Here is a 19,431-nt window from a genome sequence, read left to right as displayed (position 1 = left end):
GACACCGGCGCTGGTCTATTGATATAAACACCACAATAAACACCAACAACTTCCACAAAAGAAAAGACTACTGATACACGTGGACTGTGCTCAACCTGCATAGGAAAAAATACATGGGTCTAATCTATGAAGAGTATCCATAAATTCCCTTTTTTTTCCCAAACATTTTACCAAACTCAACATTTCAGGAAAATAGTATTCCGAAATACTGTAGCAGGAATGAGCTCCAATGCTTCTCAATCACCATAATATTCCGACTATATTATCATAGACATCTGACACGGCGTTGACCCCTAAACTGGGAAGTATATGATTCCACCGACATAAGTGGTACTAAATGTAACGTCTAGCAGAGAGCACTGGGGATAGGAAATGCTTCATCTATTGCTCACATCCCAATGACTTTTTTGATGTCTGACAAGCGGGATTTGATGTGCTGTAAAGTGCATGTGTAGCACCAGTGGGCTAATATCCCATCAATGTAATCAAGTTTAGAGGCGCTATATAAATATATAACCGTTCTAATTCCACGAGTCAAAGGAGGCAGATTAAGGGTTTGCCATAAATTGGCCGTAATGACGGTGCGGTGCTGAAAGCCTTCTAAATCATGTTATCTTCCAGAAGATGGCACTGCTCAGCTGAATATTGGCCATTAAATAATTAAAGCCAAGCCATCTATTACAGCCCGAGCTGATCTGTCTAATCAGTTGAGATTGTTTCATTTTAAAAGAGATGATCACATCATTGTATCCCGGCATTTATCAGTTTGCCTCGGCAAGGATGTTCTTTTATTAGTGCAAATACATAAGGCCAATATAAATCATCACCTCCTCTGAGCTCTCAGCCTGTCTCATGCACAGAAGCCCACGTGGCTCAGACCTGGCACACAGCACGCTGCATATGGATGGCACAGCACTTTTTTTTTGCCTTTTATGTCTTCTCTCTGCTTATGTTTATTACAAAGGTGCAATGTCCTAGGCTATGTGCTGGATTCCTTAAATACAATGGGAGGCTGGTGTTCCACTTTTTGGCTGCTTGCTGTTTTTTTTTTATTTTTTTGTTGTTAGTTTGCATAATGTTGTGTCTGGCAAGTGAGGTGCCTTATTGTGCCATAATTGTCAGATGTCCCCAATTTCCAGAAAAAGATTCATCCCAAGCCTGTTATTTCCCTGGAAATGTCTGGTGGGCCGTCATCCTGCTGTCTCATACATGAACTGTTAAATTATTCTAGTGCTATCATTATTCCTATCATTGATAACATTTAGCTATAGTTGTATCTTTATCAGTATTTCTATCATCAGAATGTTACACTCACGTATGCAGAAACACATTCTTCTGACTGGCTGCTCCTATGTAGCTATCAGTAGGAAGGAGTTTAGAGAATATATATATATATATATATATATATATATATTATTTATTTATTATTATTATTTTATTATTATTGATAAGGATCTCTATAATTGGCCATAGGGGGCACTATATAAGGGGGTACTGTGATTCTCTTTCCAGTTCCTGGCAGAACCTAGCAATACAGAGCTCAGCTGCTGCAAATTAGGTTATTCAGATAAAAAAAAAAATAATAATAATGGTCAGAGTATGAAATGTAGGACTAATGGATTGGGGGGAATTTTGCTAAACACTACAGATAAGCGAACCGAACATCACAAACCGAAATTCGTCACTAACTTAGCAATGCGGAACCAAGTTTCTTGCAAGGTTTGTACCCAGTTTGTAAAAATGGCGGCTGCACAATTTAACCCCTTAAAGACAGAGCCAATTTCGATTTTTGCGTTTTCGTTTTTTCCTCCTTGTGCTTAAAAGGCCATAGCACTTGCATTTTTTCACCTAGAAACCCACATGAGCCCTTATTTTTTGCATCACTAATTGTACTTTGCAATGACAGGCTGAATTTTTGCATAAAGTACACTGCGAAACCAGAAAAAAGTTCAATGTGTGGTGAAATTGAAAAAAAAAAACCTGCATTTCTTTTATTTGGAGGGTATTTTTTTTTACGCCCTTCGCCCTGGGGTAAAACTGACTTGTTATGCATGTTCCTCAAGTTGTTACGATTACAACGATATGTAACATGTATAACTTATATTGTATCTGATGGACTGTAAAAAATTCAAACCATTGTCAACAAATATACGGTCCTTAAAATCGCTCCGTTCCCAGGCTTATAGCGCTTTTATCCTTTGGTCTATGGGTGTGTGTGAGGTGTCATTTTTTGCGCCATGATGTGATCTTTCTATCAGTACCTTGATTGCGCATATATGACTTTTTGATCGTTTTTTATTACAATTTTTCTGGATTTGATGCATCCAAAAATGCAATTTTGGATTTTGGGATGTTTTTGCGCTGACGCCGTTTACCGTACGAGATCAGGAATGTGATTAATTAATAGTTCGGGCGATTACGCACGCGGCGATACCAAACATGTTTATTTATTTATTTATTTACTTTTATTTATAACCTGGGAAAAGGGAAATTCAGACTTTTATTAAGGGAGGGGGCTTTTTATTGACAACAACACTTTTTTTTTTACTTTTACACATATACTAGAAACCCCCCTGGGGTTAGGGTTATTTATATAAATGCTTTGATCTCTCATAGAGATCTCTGCAGCATAGATATGCTGCAGAGATCCATGAGATAGGCACTCGTTTACTTCCGGCTGCTGCAGTCGGAAGTAAACGAGTACCGAGCCGGGGACGGCGCCATCTTGGAGCGGTCCCCGGCCGGCTTCAGAAACGGAGATCGCTCCTCCGGGATAACGTCCCAGGCAGGGGCGTAACTACCACTATAGCAGCCATAGCGGCTGCTATGGGGCCCGCCGCATAAGGGGGCCCCATGGCCTGCTCCTGCAATACACTGGGCCCCCTGAACCGTCATCATTTGCAGCACCGGGTGGCCCTGCTGGTCTCATGGGTTTTGCAAATGTCCCTTTAACTGCAAGCACTCCTGACCAGAGCTAGCAGTTATGTAGTTATGACTTCACTTGACCGTTTAGTGGTCAGTCGGGGGGGGGGGGGGCCCAATCAAAAGTTTGCTATGGGGCCCAGCCATTTCTAGTTACGCCCCTGGTCCCGGGGGAGCGATCTCCGCCACTAGACACCAGGGATAAGCTGAATCCGGTAATCGGATGCAGCTGTCATGTTTGACAGCTGCATCTGATTACTGTATTAGCGGGCACTGCGATCAGACCGTGCCCGCTAATACCTGCGGTCCCGAGCTACAATCGGCACCCGGGACCGCCGCGGTTCAGAGCGGGGTCGCCGCGCGGACCCGCTCTGAATGCCCTTACCGGCAATAGGGCGTAAATATTCGCCCTTTGTCGTTAAGGGGTTAATACACATAAAAAACAAAACAAAAAAGAGCCTATACTTAACTGTCTGCACTCCCCCATCCTCCTATGGGTATCTAGTGTCCCCTACCAGCTTATTCTGTGTATATTTACTTACACGACAGCATGTTTTTGTTCCAATGTTGATTTTGGAAATAAAAAAAAAAAAAAAAAAAAAAAAGAGCAACATTGGAACAAAACATGCTGTTATAAGTAAATATAGACAAAACAAGCTGGCGGGGTAGAAAGCAATCAGCATACATGGGGATCTGGTCTATTGCTTTCGCCAGCTTGTTTTCTGTATATTTGCTTATCACAGCATTGTTTTTGTTATTATGTTGCTGCTGGAAATGAAATACTGTAACATTGGAACAAAGACACACTGTCTTAAAGGACAACTCCGGGAGAGGTAATAGTGCCAGGGAGGCTGAAAGAAATAATGTGCTCTCACCTGCCCAGCTCCAGTGCCTAGTGCTTGCTGGTTAGAGAGGGGCCCCAGGTCATGATGTGTCAAAGCAGCTCAGATAGTTAGTGGCCGTAACGGGGTCCCATATCTACCACTGACTGGCTAAGTAGCCCTGACACTTTACAACCTGGGTCCCCTCTCTAACCAGCAAGCTGCCAGGGACCAAGGAGACCAGAGCAGTGGTACATGAGATCAGTGCTGGAGCCGGGAGGTGAGGGCAAGTTACTTCTTTCAGCCCCCCCCCCCCCCCTTTGGCACCTTTACAAAAAAATTGCCCAGTACGGACTTGTCCTTTAAATAAGTTGGCGGGGTAGAAAACAATCAACATACATGGGGATCATGTCTATGCAAAGCTAGCATACAGAAAACTAACTGTATGCAAGTGCTTAATTATGAATGAATTATATTATTTTAGTGGATTGATAAAAGTTTTCTGAACATTCTTTTTTTTTTTTAAAGAAAAAAACAAAAATAATAATAGGTAGAAGAAATAGAGAGGTGTAAACTTTTGGGCAACCGAGGCATTCACAGAAATTAGCAACTTTTGTACACCAGAAAACTGGTCTACGTGACTTCCTGAATTCCCTCCATTGAGTTTAATGTGTTTTGGGCCATATTAATTAGGAGCGTAAATGTTGATAAGTTTAACTGCTTTCTAGTTCATTTTTTATGACCCAGTCTGCTGACTCCCCAATGAACCAGCCAGCTGCTGACCTGATCAAATCTGCTTTGTGAAATACACAAATACATATAATGATGCATAAATTAACGTACCTCCGAGAACATTCATTTCTTCATGTTTCAAGATATTTAAAAAACAACAGAACAGCTATAGTCATAAAGTAGAATTTTAATATTCTTATTGTAAATATTTATATACATAACACATTGCTTATTATAGAGGAACTCCCCTACCCCTATCCTCATAAGTTTACAGTATTACCACACTGCTTTCTATGCTACTCCGGGAAAACTTTTTTACTTTTAAATCAACAGGTGTCAAAAAGTTATATAAATTTGTAATTTACTTTTATTCAAAAAATCTCCAGTCTTCTAGTACTTATCAGCTGCTGTTTGTCCTGCATGAAGTTGTGTTTTCTTTCCGGTCTGACACAGTGCTCTCTGCTGCCACCTCTGTCCATGTCAGGAACTGTCCAAGAGCTGGAGACGTTTTCTATGGGGATTTGCTGCTGCTCTGGACAGTTCCTGACATGGACAGAGGTGGCAGCAGAGAGCACTATGTCAGACTGAAAAGAATACACCACTTCCTGCATTTACTTAACAGGATCATACACTACAACACGTGTGTCACTACTTCATTGTCAATAACCCGTCGCAAGTTTTAGACCCTCGGTAAGTGAGTTTCGGCAGCAGGAACAGCAGATTTACCAACCACTGCACATGGAACAGGTGCGCACTGCTGTTTTATAGTTCAATAAAATGTTACTTTTGAATGATGATGAGTTTATATTTGGAGTTATTACTATATAAAAGATAATGAGGCGTTTTCATCATAATTACAGGTAAGAAAGAGAACAGATGACGTACTTACCTACATCCCTGACTGGTGAATGTTCTGTTACATCAAATATGAGGATATGGCTATGTTCACACAACGAAATTTCGTGTTCATCATTACCGACGGCTGTCAAAAAGACGTCCGTTATTTGCACTGATGGCTGTTTATAATGAACATGATCATTATAGGCGGCCGTCATCTGCAAATAACTGATGTCATGAGAACATAGCCTTAAAGGCGCTAGGCGTTGAATTAGGTGTAAGTTAAAGGTGAAGCAGAAACCTTGAAGCAGAAACACCAGTGCAAAAAAGAACAAAAAAAAAAAAAAAAGAACCAAGAAGAATCTGATACAAATAAGTAAAATATTATAGGTAGCATTAAGCGAACTGTTTGGGTTCCACAACACCTCTGAACGCTCGGCATTTGACTTCCTCCTGGTGGAGAAGTTGGATGCTGCCCCAGGTCTGCCAGGAACAGATGTAAACACTCTATGGCGGTATCCATGTTTTCCAGGACTCTCTAGGACACCAGCACATCACCAGCAGCTGGGAGTCAAATGCCGAGTGTTCGGGTTTGGAGAATGTTGACGAAAACACTCAACAGTAATTGTAGGGTAAATATTGCAGAAAAAAGAAAAAAACAAAACAAAAAAAAAAAAAACAAGATAAAACTATACATTTTATATATATATATATATATATATATATATATATATATATATTATTTATTTGTTTATTGCGAGACTAAAAAGTGTGGTAGATTACAATTGTGAGTCCTTAAAAAAAGAAATATTAAATAATAATAAAAAACAAATATATATATAGAAGACCACTCTCTGCACCATTAGAGAACAGGACCAAATGTGATTGCAGTCTATTTTAAAAGATTAAATTGCTCCATGATTAGAGTGCTGTATGATTAGAGTGCTCCACAGTTAAAGTGCTCTATGATTAGAGTGCTCCATGATTAGAGTGCTCCATGACGAGAGTGCTGCATGATTAGAGTGCTCCATGACGAGAGTGCTCCATGAATAGGTTAAAACATGATTAAATTGCTCCATGATAAGAGTGCTGCATGATTAAAGTGCTGCATGATGAGAGTGCTCCGTGATTAGAGTGCTCCACGGTTAAAGTGCTCTATGAATAGAGTGCTTCATGACGAGAGTGCTGCATGATTAGAGTGCTCTATGATTAGAGTGCTCCATGAATAGAGTGCTCTATGAATAGAGTGCTGCATGATTAGAGTGTTCCATGAATAAAGTGCTCCATGATTAGGGTACTACATGATTAAAGTGCTCCATGACGAGAGTGCTGCATGATTAGAGTGTTCCACGAATAAAGTGCTCCATGATTAGGGTACTACATGATTAAAGTGCTCCATGACGAGAGTGCTGCATGATTAGAGTGTTCCATGAATAAAGTGCTCCATGATTAGAGTGCTCCATGAATAAAGTGCTCCATGATTAGGATACTACATGATTAAAGTGCTCCATGATATGAGTCCTGCATGATTAGAGTGCTCCATGATTAAAATACTGCATGATTAGAGTGCTCCATGATTAAAGTGCTCCATGATGAGAGTGCTTCATGATTAGAGCATTCCCTGATTAGAGTGCTCCATGATTAGAGCATTCCCTGATTAGAGTGCTCCATGATTAGAGCATTCCCTGATTAGAGTGCTCCATGATTAAAGTGCTTCATGATGAGAGTGCTGCATGATGAGAGTGCTCCATGATTAGAGCGTTCCATGATTAGAGTGCTCCATGATTAGAGTGCTGCATAATTAGAGGGCTTCATAAGAGTGCTCCATGATAAAAGTGCTGCATGATTAAAGTGCTGCATGATTAGAGTGCTATATTTTGTAACTTTATCTACACAGACATAGGAAGCAAGTAGCAAACCTCATAATGACTTGTAATATAGACAGACATGACACATAACACTTTGTATTCTGCATCCCCTCTCACCCAAATTCCAATCACTAGGAATTCTAAAAAAAAAAAATTCCAATGGCCATTTAGTCTGGACAGTTTTGAAGAACCATCAGTATAAGGTGAGACTGATGAATATGTCCTGCAGTCTCTCCAAGCTGACATCGCTCTCATTCTATTGCTCTCCTAAGGGCACTTGCCTGAAGTCCATTGCACATACACATATCCATATTAGAGCAGTCAGAACCCTATAAAGCAGCTACTGTATAACTGAGTTGTTTGAAAATCAACCTTGAGGAGACACTTTACTCCAACAATGTCATTTACCAGAAAAGAGTAAAGCAGGTACGTGAGACCTGAGGCGAATATTAATACGAATCCCGCACCTAAGGGACAATACACATGTTTATTAAAAGTAGAATCATATTTATCTGCAGCCCCGACGGGTTTCGCACATCTGGGATGAAAGTTAAAGGCGTTGTACAGGATTAGAAAAATATGTCCATTGCTTGTGTCTCTATCAAAGTGAATAACAGTTGCACTGCCATGTCTCTGTGTGTAACATACTGCAGAGACATGGCGGGATGTGAATGCAGTATGTTACACACAGAGTCATGGCGGGATGTGAATGCAGTATGTTACACACACAAAGGAATGGCGGCATGTGAATGCAGTATGTTACACACAGACATGGCGGGATGTAAATGTGTGTAACATACTGCATTCACATGCCGCCATGTCTCTGTGTGTAACATACTGCATTCACATGCCGCCATGTCTCTGTGTGTAACATACTGCATTCACATGCCGCCATGTCTCTGTGTGTAACATACTGCATTCACATGCCGCCATGTCTCTGTGTGTAACATACTGCAGAGACATGGCGGGATGTGAATGCAGTATGTTACACACAGAGACATGGCGGGATGTGAATGTAGTATGTTACACAGAGACATGGCGGCATGTGAATGCAGTAGGTTACACACAGAGACATGGCGGCATGTGAATGCAGTATGTTACACAGAGACATGGCGGCATGTCTCTGCAGTATGTTACACACAGAGACATGGCGGCATGTCTCTGCAGTATGTTACACACAGAGACATGGCGGCATGTGAATGCAGTATGTTACACACAGAGACATGGCGGCATGTCTCTGCAGTATGTTACACACAGAGACATGGCGGCATGTGAATGCAGTATGTTACACACAGAGACATGGCGGCATGTGAATGCAGTATGTTACACACAGAGACATGGCGGCATGTGAATGCAGTATGTTACACACAGAGACATGGCGGCATGTGAATGCAGTATGTTACACACAGAGACATGGCGGCATGTGAATGCAGTATGTTACACAGAGACATGGCGGCATGTGAATGCAGTATGTTACACACAGAGACATGGCGGCATGTGAATGCAGTATGTTACACACAGAGACATGGCGGCATGTGAATGCAGTAGGTTACACACAGAGACATGGCGGCATGTGAATGCAGTATGTTACACACAGAGACATGGCGGCATGTGAATGCAGTATGTTACACACAGAGACATGGTGGCATGTGAATGCAGTATGTTACACACAGAGACATGGCGGCATGTGAATGCAGTAGGTTACACACAGAGACATGGCGGCATGTGAATGCAGTATGTTACACACAGAGACATGGCGGCATGTGAATGCAGTATGTTACACACAGAGACATGGTGGCATGGGAATGCAGTATGTTACACACAGAGACATGGCGGCATGGGAATGCAGTATGTTACACAGAGACATGGCGGCATGTGAATGCAGTATGTTACACACAGAGACATGGCGGCATGTGAATGCAGTATGTTACACACAGAGACATGGCGGCATGTGAATGCAGTAGGTTACACACAGAGACATGGCGGCATGTGAATGCAGTATGTTACACACAGAGACATGGCGGCATGTGAATGCAGTATGTTACACACAGAGACATGGCGGCATGGGAATGCAGTATGTTACACACAGAGACATGGCGGCATGTGAATGCAGTAGGTTACACACAGAGACATGGCGGCATGTGAATGCAGTATGTTACATACAGAGACATGGTGGCATGTGAATGCAGTATGTTACACACAGAGACATGGCGGCATGTGAATGCAGTATGTTACACACAGAGACATGGCGGCATGTGAATGCAGTATGTTACACACAGAGACATGGCGGCATGGGAATGCAGTATGTTACACACAGAGACATGGCGGCATGGGAATGCAGTATGTTACACAGAGACATGGTGGCATGTGAATGCAGTATGTTACACACAGAGACATGGCGGCATGTGAATGCAGTATGTTACACACAGAGACATGGCGGCATGTGAATGCAGTAGGTTACACACAGAGACATGGCGGCATGTGAATGCAGTATGTTACACACAGAGACATGGCAGCATGTGAATGCAGTATGTTACACAGAGACATGGCGGCATGTGAATGCAGTATGTTACACAGAGACATGGCGGCATGTGAATGCAGTATGTTACACACAGAGACATGGCGGCATGTGAATGCAGTATGTTACACACAGAGACATGGCGGCATGTGAATGCAGTATGTTACACAGAGACATGGCGGCATGTGAATGCAGTATGTTACACACAGAGACATGGCGGCATGTGAATGCAGTATGTTACACACAGAGACATGGCGGCATGTGAATGCAGTATGTTACACACAGAGACATGGCGGCATGTGAATGCAGTATGTTACACACAGAGACATGGCGGCATGTGAATGCAGTATGTTACACAGAGACATGGCGGCATGTGAATGCAGTATGTTACACACAGAGACATGGCGGCATGTGAATGCAGTATGTTACACAGAGACATGGCGGCATGTGAATGCAGTATGTTACACACACATTATACACGCTTAGGAGTCAGCATTTACAGTCTGGGAAAAGATCAATGGTGAATGACTATACAGCCTGAACAATCTGCTACTGTTATAATAATCTGGCATGGAATTTCCATTAATCCCAATCATACGGACAGCTCTGGACAATGGTTCCTTCAGTCCTGACCTTTGTTTCATGATAATGATGTGCTAAGTAATAGGAATAAACAGGTTTTACTGAGAGTCTGTGAAGTGGTCCAGACAGTACTGCAGATAGATGAAGGGTGAACACGAGAAAACCACAGAAAGAATCTATACATTGTGCAGTCACCTCTCAGGCCATACACTACACATAAAGCAAGTACTGTGTACGGCTATAAGACTATGGAGATTTATCAAACGTGGTGTAAAGTGAAACTGGCTCAGTTGCCCCTAGCAACCAATCAGATTCCACCTTACATTCCTTATAGACTCTTTGAAAATTAAAGGAGGAATCTGATTGGTTGCTAGGGGTGACTGAGCCAGTTTCACTTTACACTATATTTGATAAATCTCCCCCCATGTTCCCAATTCTGAAACATAGCATAATATAGATGGCTGCCAATAATGATCCTGATCTATATTATGAGACGGTCGCCTTCCCCCGCTATATACTCAAAGTCTATGTTTACACACCATTGAAATGACGGCTGTTTTTATTGGATGGCTGTCATTTACTTGCAAATAACGGCCAGTATTTTTTTTTGTATAATAACGGTTATAGGTAGAAACATAAACATAGAAGATTGTCGGCAGAAAAAGACCACTGGGTCCATCTACTCTGCTATTTTAGTATTTCCCTCCTTATTATCTTAGGATAGATATATATTTATCCCAGGCAGGTTTACATTCTGTTATTGTAGATTTACCTACCACATCTGCTGGAAGTTTGTTCCAAGGATCTACTACTCTTTCAGTAAAGTAATAGTTTCTCACATTGCTTCTGATCTTTCCGCTAACTATCCTCTCACTGTATCCTCTTGTTCTTGAATTCTGTTTTTTTTTTTTAAAACACTTCCCTCCTGACCCTTATTTAGTCCTTTAACAGACTATACAGATAAAAATCCTTAAGTCTTTCCTGATATGGTTTATGCCTCACACCCTCCACCATTTTTGTAGCCGTCTTTGGACCCGTTCTTATCTTATCAATATCTTTATGTAGCTGAGGTCTCCAGAACTGGACACAGTATTCCAGATGTGATGTCACCAGAGCTCTATACAGCGGGATCACAATCTCCCTCATCCTACTGGTTATACCTCTAGCTATACAGCCCAGCATATGATTGGCTTTGCTTTAAAGTAATGGCCATTATTTGCCATTAAGTGATGACTCTCCAATAGAAACGGTCGTCATTTCAACATTGTGTGAACATAGTCTAAAAATTGGACCCAACAGAAAGGAGAGGTTTACAAGGCTGGGGCTACACAGTGGGGCACATATATTAAACAGGCACCCCTGGTGTACGCCAAAAAACAGCCTGTGTAGATTGTGCTGCGTTGCACCTAAGGTAAATAGTAGATCACATCGCAAGCCAAAACTTTACTTGCCATTTTATAAAAACTTTGAACATTATTTAGTAATTTAAGTAATGGGAATGGTAGTTTTATCTGGCTGGTGTGTTATATCTCTAGTAAATTGCACCATTTGTAATAATTATTTTATCTCAACAGCTGTAAATCAGCGTATCCCCCCCCACCCCCATGTAAAAGTAAGACAAATAAGAAAGAATGCCTCCACCCTTCATCCTAGGAAAAGTACAAGTGCAATATATTGAATGCTCCTCCGGCCTTAACTGGGAGCACATGTGAAGGTAATGATGAATGAACAGTATTTCAATATGATATTTTATCTGTCCGTCAGAGGTAAAATATGTGCGGCCATCTGTAAGCAGTTTGAAAGGTCAAGGGTCACAGATCAGGGCCTCACACCACCACCATTAATATACCATCCATCATTAGATGCGCAAACAAGGAAAACCCCCCACAAGTTTTCCCTCTGGATCAGAGTAGGTCTTGTTCATTATATCCGGTAAATTAGGAGGCATGTGAAGTTGTGAGATGCAGTAAACAGCAGTAAACAACATACTACGGCTTCCACAATCTGGCGGAGCTGCCACCTACCATGAGTTTTCAGGTGTCAATCATTCTTTGACAATTTGCGGCCGTTCTGCCAGCTACACCAGGATGCACGAGTGCTGAGCCAGCGGATTTACAAAGACAACAACTTACATTTCATGTCCTAGTAAATATCATCGGCTGCATGCTCATGAATATTCATATACTTGGTCTGTTTTCCACTACCGAAACTCGACCTGTAGTGGAAAGTAGCATGACGAAAACTAAACCCCCCCTACTAAAACATTCCTTTCTTTCTTCATCCTCTTTTTTTCTTTTCTTCCCCATTTTTTCTTATCTTTTTTTCCTTTTTTTCTTGTTTTTTTTCCCCTTCTTTTTCTTGTTTCCTTTTTTTCCTTCTTTTTCTTGTTTTTCCTTTTCCTCTTTTTTTCCGCTTGACCCTTGTTTCTGTCCAGGTTTTTAATGCGGCATCTTTCTGTAGGATATTTTGTATATTTAATTTTTTTTTAACCCTTTTTCCCTTTTTTTTTTTTTTTTTTTTTTTTTTTAGCACTATCACTTTGACAGTCTATGGATTGTAAAGAAGTCCCAATATCCTACATGGCCATGTGATTCCTTATGCTATTTTCTCCATGTTTATATATTTAACAAATTATTTGCAGTTATTTATTGTTTGGTATCAATTTAATCTAGCCCGGTATGTCAGGCAGACATATGGTGGCTATACTCCGTGCTCATACTTGTATGCTGTAGCGGAGTTTTAGTTCAATCAGTAACTGGATGGGCGTAGAGTTTGGTATGCAAGTATAGAATATGAGTAGTCATTCATTGAGTAATCAGAGTATTCAATGGCTTATGTGCAAAACAACTGTTTACAAACACTGAGTAATGCAGCCGGTGGGTGATCGGCACAAGGGGCGGATTAACTTTACCATGGGCGGCAACTGTAACTATGGCGGCATTAGCTCTAGTCTTTTTCCTTCATAATGCAGCATGTACAGGACCTGTGGTGACATCATTGTCACATGATAAGGTCCTTCAGTATATTCTCTAATGTTACTGCATTGTCTCCTGGCTGCAGTTTTGCCCTGATTTGTGCAAAATGGCAGTAAAAAGCAGCGATTTATATGGAAATTATGGCAGAACTGTAGCCTGGAGATAATATACCACTTTTTACCACTTTTTTTAATCAATTACCATGCAGGGAGGCTGTGAGGGACCCTGGGAGTAAGCACGCAGCGCGAAAACGGCGTCTACCCTCATTGGATAGCTGAACCACATGACCCCAAATCCTAAATACTTGGCTCACGCCTCTCGACCACAGATGCGCTTTCAACCTAGCCAGGGAAAGATCTTGGAGCAGGGAGAGATAGGTTTTAGTAGCGTTTTGGTTAGGCAGGCTTACTACAGAACCCAAAAGTCCTTTTCAGGGCTAAGATCAAGCGAAAAAGTCATCTCTGAATCAAAAGCACTTCTCAGTGCTAAGACATAGATGATAACAGCAGCAGGTGTATTCATTCCAGTACCCTGTGTGTACAAGTGACTTATAGTGTCCCTGGTTTAGCCCACTAAGGGCACGTTATACATACTGTTCCAGTAGCCCACTAAGGGCACCTGATATATACTCTTCCAGTAGCCCACTAAGGGCACCTGATATATACTGTTCCAGTAGCCCACTAAGGGCTCCTGATATACTGTATACTGTTCCAGTAGCCCACTAAGGGCACCTGATATATACTGTTCCAGTAGCCTAGTAAAAGGCACATCATATATACTGTTCCAGAAGCCCAGTAAATGGCATGTGATACATCTTGTTCCAGTAGTCGAGTAAAAGGCACGTCATACATACTGTTCCAGTAGCCCAGTAAAAGGCATGTGATACATATTGTTCCAGTAAGCCAGTAAATGGCACGTGATACATCTTGTTCCAGTAGCCTAGTAAAAGGCACGTCATACATACTGTTCCAGTAGCCCAGTAAAAGGCATGTGATACATATTGTTCCAGTAGCCCACTAAGGGCACCTGATATATACTGTTCCAGTAGCCCAGAAAAAGGCACGTGATACATACTGTTCCAGTAACGTTCGTACAGCATGACGCGTGATATGCGCAAATAACATGACGCTCTACGGATGCACATTGGAATCATGTAAGTAACACTGCGCAAGAAATAAGAAGGAAATGTGTGAACATTGCCGTAAACGTTCGCAAATATTTTTCCTTCGCAACTGCAGAGAGTGGCATTATACTGCAATTGTGGGGTGTTGAGTGCACCCAGGCATGCTCCCCCTAATGTCCCAGTGTCATTCTGGAGGTGTTGGCATCATCTAAGGTGGTTTCATGGGGGACTTGGTGACCTCCAAGTGGTCGAATTTGGATTTCCAAGTGCCGAGAATTTTTTTCCCATAGACTAAAATGGGATCGAATATTCGTTCGAATAGTGGAATCTCGGTGACTATTCAATTCGAATTCTCGAAGGTCGAATATTTCACTACTCGCTCATCTCTAGTGCACACATAAACTTGACTGTAATTGCTACTGATTTTATGCTTGAAAAAGCATTGTTGCCGAAACCTTGCCTTTTTATGTGGATTTTAATAAAATTCAGTACGGCTGAATCTGATCGGACCTTCAGTTCCATAGTGATCTCATTGTGGTAGTAGTCCATGCAGTCACTCGCGGTGTGGATGGTGACCCGGTGTTGGCTTTACTCCCTTGGGCTATGTTCACACTACGTAAAACTACGACCGTAGTTCTCGCCGCAGAACTACGGTCGTAGTTTTGCGGGGTGGAACATAACCTTACTTTCAATGGGATCCCGGCTGGAGCGTACACACATCATATACGCTCCGTCCGGGATCTATGCGGCGCCGGAAAAAACTGACAGGTCAGTTTTCTGCGGACGGAATTCAGTGAATTCCGGCCGCAGAAACACCTGTCAGTTCACACTGTGAAGTGAGCGGCTCCGGCCGCTTGCTTCCATGTGTGCTATGGGGAGCTCTGATGCGGGCGCACACTGATGCGCCCGCATCAGAGCTCCGCGGCCGGAAAGATCATCCGGCCGGTACTAAATTACCCGCCGAGATGATCCGGCCGGGGTCACGGAACGGCCGGTCTCATACGTAATGTGAACATATTCTGGACTGTTCCAAGCTATTCCTAATAAGATTGAGAAAATGCTACACGTAATCCTTCCCCATGATGAATAATGATTGCTTCATCTTTGTCAGGTTCTTAGAGGGACCATTCCAAAATCACATTAGGTTTACAGTATGTTAAGTTGTTCCACTATAAAAGTAGCAGCTTTAAGGGGAAGCAATGAAGAAGCACTTACAATAAAACGTGCTCCTCACTTGCATCCAGCTGAGCTGCTGATTCTTCATTTTATAACGCATGCTGTAATAGTGGGAGATTGTGTACCGCTAGCATGGGACGCCCATAAAATAGTCCATTTACGGAGCAGCTAAACCCTGAATTGGTCTTCCGTCACCTCGTCTATTGATCACATCTGCTGCTCAAATGCACGTTCGGTCATTTTCATTACTGTAGGCTTCCTATACACATACCTATATTGAGCAGTCATTTCCTATGCTGATGGAAAAGAGGCAGATTTGTAACCCCTTGTATTCTGATCATGGTTAGCTGTAGATGTCTTTATAAATTACTTAGATGGAGATTTATCAAACATGCTGTAAAGTGACACTGGCTCAGTCGCCCCTAGCAACCAATCAGATTCCACCTTTCATTCCTCCCAGACTCTTTGGAAAATGAAAGGAGGAATCTGATTGGTTGCTAGGGGCAACTGAGCCAGTTTCACTTTACACCATGTTTGATAGGGGAAGGATGGAAAAATGGATGCAATTGTGTGCAATCCGCCTTTGCATTGATAATATACAATAAATGGATCAAAATGGACCCTTTTTTATAGAGTAAACAACTACGTTTTCGTGTATGTTAAAAGTAACCATGTAAAAATGTATAATTGGATGCCGAACCACAGTGTGAACCAAGCCCAATGTGAATGGTGGGCTCTCAACTGTCAGCCAATGGCCAGATGTCGGGGACAGGAGAAGGGGCCGTGTTGGGTTTCAACTGCCCTCTTCTGGAATGTAGATGTGTTCCAGTACTTATCAGCTGCTGTATGTCCTGCAGGAAGTGGTGTATTCTTTCCAGTCTGACACAATGCTTTCTGCTGCCACCTCTGTCCAAGTCAGGAACTGTCCAGAGCAGCAGCAAATCCCCATAGAAAACCTCTCCTGCTCTGCAGAAAGGAAACAATACCACTTCCTGCAGGACATACAACAGCTGATAAGTATTGAAAGACTAGAGATTTTTTAATAGAAGTAAATTACTAATCTTTAGCACTTTCTGGCACCAGATGATTTAAAGTGTCACTGTCGTTTAAACTTGAAAAAGCAGTTTGAAGCTCTCCCCCGTGTCTTTATGGTTCTCTTATGGAGAGGGGAGGGGTTGAGGGAGATGAGGCACCAAAACAGGACAACAAAGTTAATTTACAGCTACATCACCGGGCTATCTCCTCTGACAGTCAGCACTGACCTCTCTGACCTCTGAATACTGGCTTTCACACAGCTCCCACTGTGTAATCCTTTGTTCTCTGCTCTCTGCTAGTGACTAATCTCCCTCCTCCCCAGGGAGACCTGGGGAAAGGCTTTTTAAATGCAGATAATGGCATATTTGCCTAATAAACCCAAATACAAAGTTTCTTAAAATCGCCTGTACTATTGATTTCTGCAAAAAAGCAAACAAACAAAAAAAAAAGGACAGTGACACTTTAAAAGACTTTTTTTTTTTTTTTTTGCTGGAGTACCCCTTTCATTTATCCCCTATAAGTGTATAGCTCCAGCAGCTCCATAGACAATGAATGGAGCAGTGATGTGTGTGTGCAAACCCAACACTTAATTTAAGCCAAAGGAGTCTGGTTTGGGCCCCACTTTGGAGGTCAAAGGAGGGTGGCTTGGACCCCTGCAATCTCACACTCATCCCCTATCCTGTGTCCGATTATCCTATTCGGTGCCCAGAAATCCCTTTATTCAGATACAAAATTACAATTTCCTTTAATACAGTTCAACTAATGCAATGTGATTTTGGCTAATAGGGTATTTCAGGTGATTTATATACAGAACATAACCTCTATATACAAATCATAAAATAAGGAATAAGTGGGGCATTCAGATTCGCATGCTTACAGGGAAGAGAGGCAAAGCCTATGCAGATTGCGGCTATAGGTCCACAGATATACTAGGGCAATAGACTTATGGTCACTTCCTATTAGTCAGACCTAGTTTATGCATTGAAAAAATTAACTTTATATAACTAACAATTTCACATCCATTTAGGACAATTGTAACCACGGAATACAAAGAGGCATCTTGTACACTTCATTGACTATTCAGCACAGATAGATGTATTTTGTAGACAGGAGGATGGTTTATCGCTGTCTCCTATAATGGAGCAGAAAGCACAGGCTGTAGTAAATCTGATTTCTCTCAGTTACCACGCTGTATTATTGGATCATTTCTGCCCGTAAAGGTAGCAATTTCTATAATGCTTATATCTTATGGAATTCTTCATCTATTACAGTAGATTTAAGGGAGATGAAATTGCAATCTGCTTGGATATCTATAAGGGGGGTGGGCAAAGCTCAGGCTGAATCTATCCAGGTTATTATGAGCTGCACAGGGATATACCTCTCTACAATAACCAAGTAACAGGAGTCAGAAGACTTCATTAGCTTTATATTTCTTCATATTGTTAACACAAGGACAGTCGTACAGCGTGCTGATTCTTAGCACACAGCGAAGATGTGTGTATACTTTAATATTGGTTCAAAGAACATTATTATAGGAACTTTTTTTTCTTTTCTTCATTTATGAAGGGGAAAGGGCGGAATGCAAATCGTATGCTGGGCTGTATATACAGTGTAATGGTATGCTGGGCTGTATATTTACTGGTATGCAGAGATATGTATATATAGTGGTATGTTGGGCTGTATATATAATGGAATGCTGGGCTGTATATATATAATGGTATGCTGGGCTGTATATACAGTGTAATGGTATGCTGGGCTGTATATACAGTACAGTGTAATGGTATGTTGGGCTGTATATACAGTACAGTGTAATGGTATGCTCGGATATGTATATATAGTGGTATGCTGGTCTGTATATATAATGGTATGCTGGGCTGTATATATATAAAGGTATGCTGGGCTGTATATACAGTGTAATGGTATGCTTGGCTGTATATTTACTGGTATGCTGAGATATGTATATATAGTGGTATTCTGGGCTGTATATATAATGGTATGCTGGGCTGTATATATAATGGTATGCTGGGCTGTATATATAATGGTATGCTGGGCTGTATATATATATAATGGTATGCTGGGCTATATATATATATAATGCTATGCTGGGCTATATATATATATATATATATAATGGTATGCTGGGCTATATATATATATAATGGTATGCTGGGCTGTATATATATATAATGGTATGCTGGGCTGTATATATAATGGTATGCTGGGCTGTATATATAATGGTATGCTGGGCTGTATATATAATGGTATGCTGGGCTGTATATATATATAATGGTATGCTGGGCTATATATATATATAATGCTATGCTGGGCTATATATATATATATATATATATATATAATGGTATGCTGGGCTATATATATATATATATATATATATATATATATATATATATATATATATAAACAGCAGAACGGAGTGCACTCACAGGAACAGGTGCTCGGAGTGCCAGCAATGGAGACTGGATCCACGTCTCCTCTTCAAATAGTAGCAAGGAATTGCAGCACTTCCAAAGTAGTGAAAACAACTGGTGGTTTATTTGGTGAAGCAAATAACAAAAATCAGCAACGTTTCTGTCTCATCACGAGACCTTTCTCATCATGAGGGAAGGGTTTTTAGTAAAAACCTGAACTCAAGAACAAGGGGACACAGTGAGAGGTTATTGGGGGAAAGATCGGAAGCAACATGAGAAACTATTACTTTACTGGAAGAGTAGTAGATACTTGGAACAAACTTCCAGTAGTTGTGGTAGGTAAATCTACAATAACAGAATGTAAACCTGCCTGGGATAAACATATATCTGACCTGAGATAATAAGGAGGGAAA

General features: G+C 41.4%; 1 protein-coding gene across 4 annotated transcripts in view; it reads right to left on the bottom strand.

Moving 5' to 3' along the window:
- The window catches only part of TTC28 (tetratricopeptide repeat domain 28), a 511,132-nt gene that overhangs the window by 63,894 nt on the left and 427,807 nt on the right, over positions 1-19,431 (bottom strand). The gene's annotated exons all lie outside the window — the stretch shown is intronic.

This window comes from Dendropsophus ebraccatus, chromosome 3, assembly GCF_027789765.1.
Source record: "Dendropsophus ebraccatus isolate aDenEbr1 chromosome 3, aDenEbr1.pat, whole genome shotgun sequence".
Lineage (NCBI taxonomy): Eukaryota > Metazoa > Chordata > Amphibia > Anura > Hylidae > Dendropsophus > Dendropsophus ebraccatus.
The sequence above is the reverse complement of the archived record's forward strand: the minus strand, read 5'-3'. Positions and strand labels throughout refer to the sequence as shown.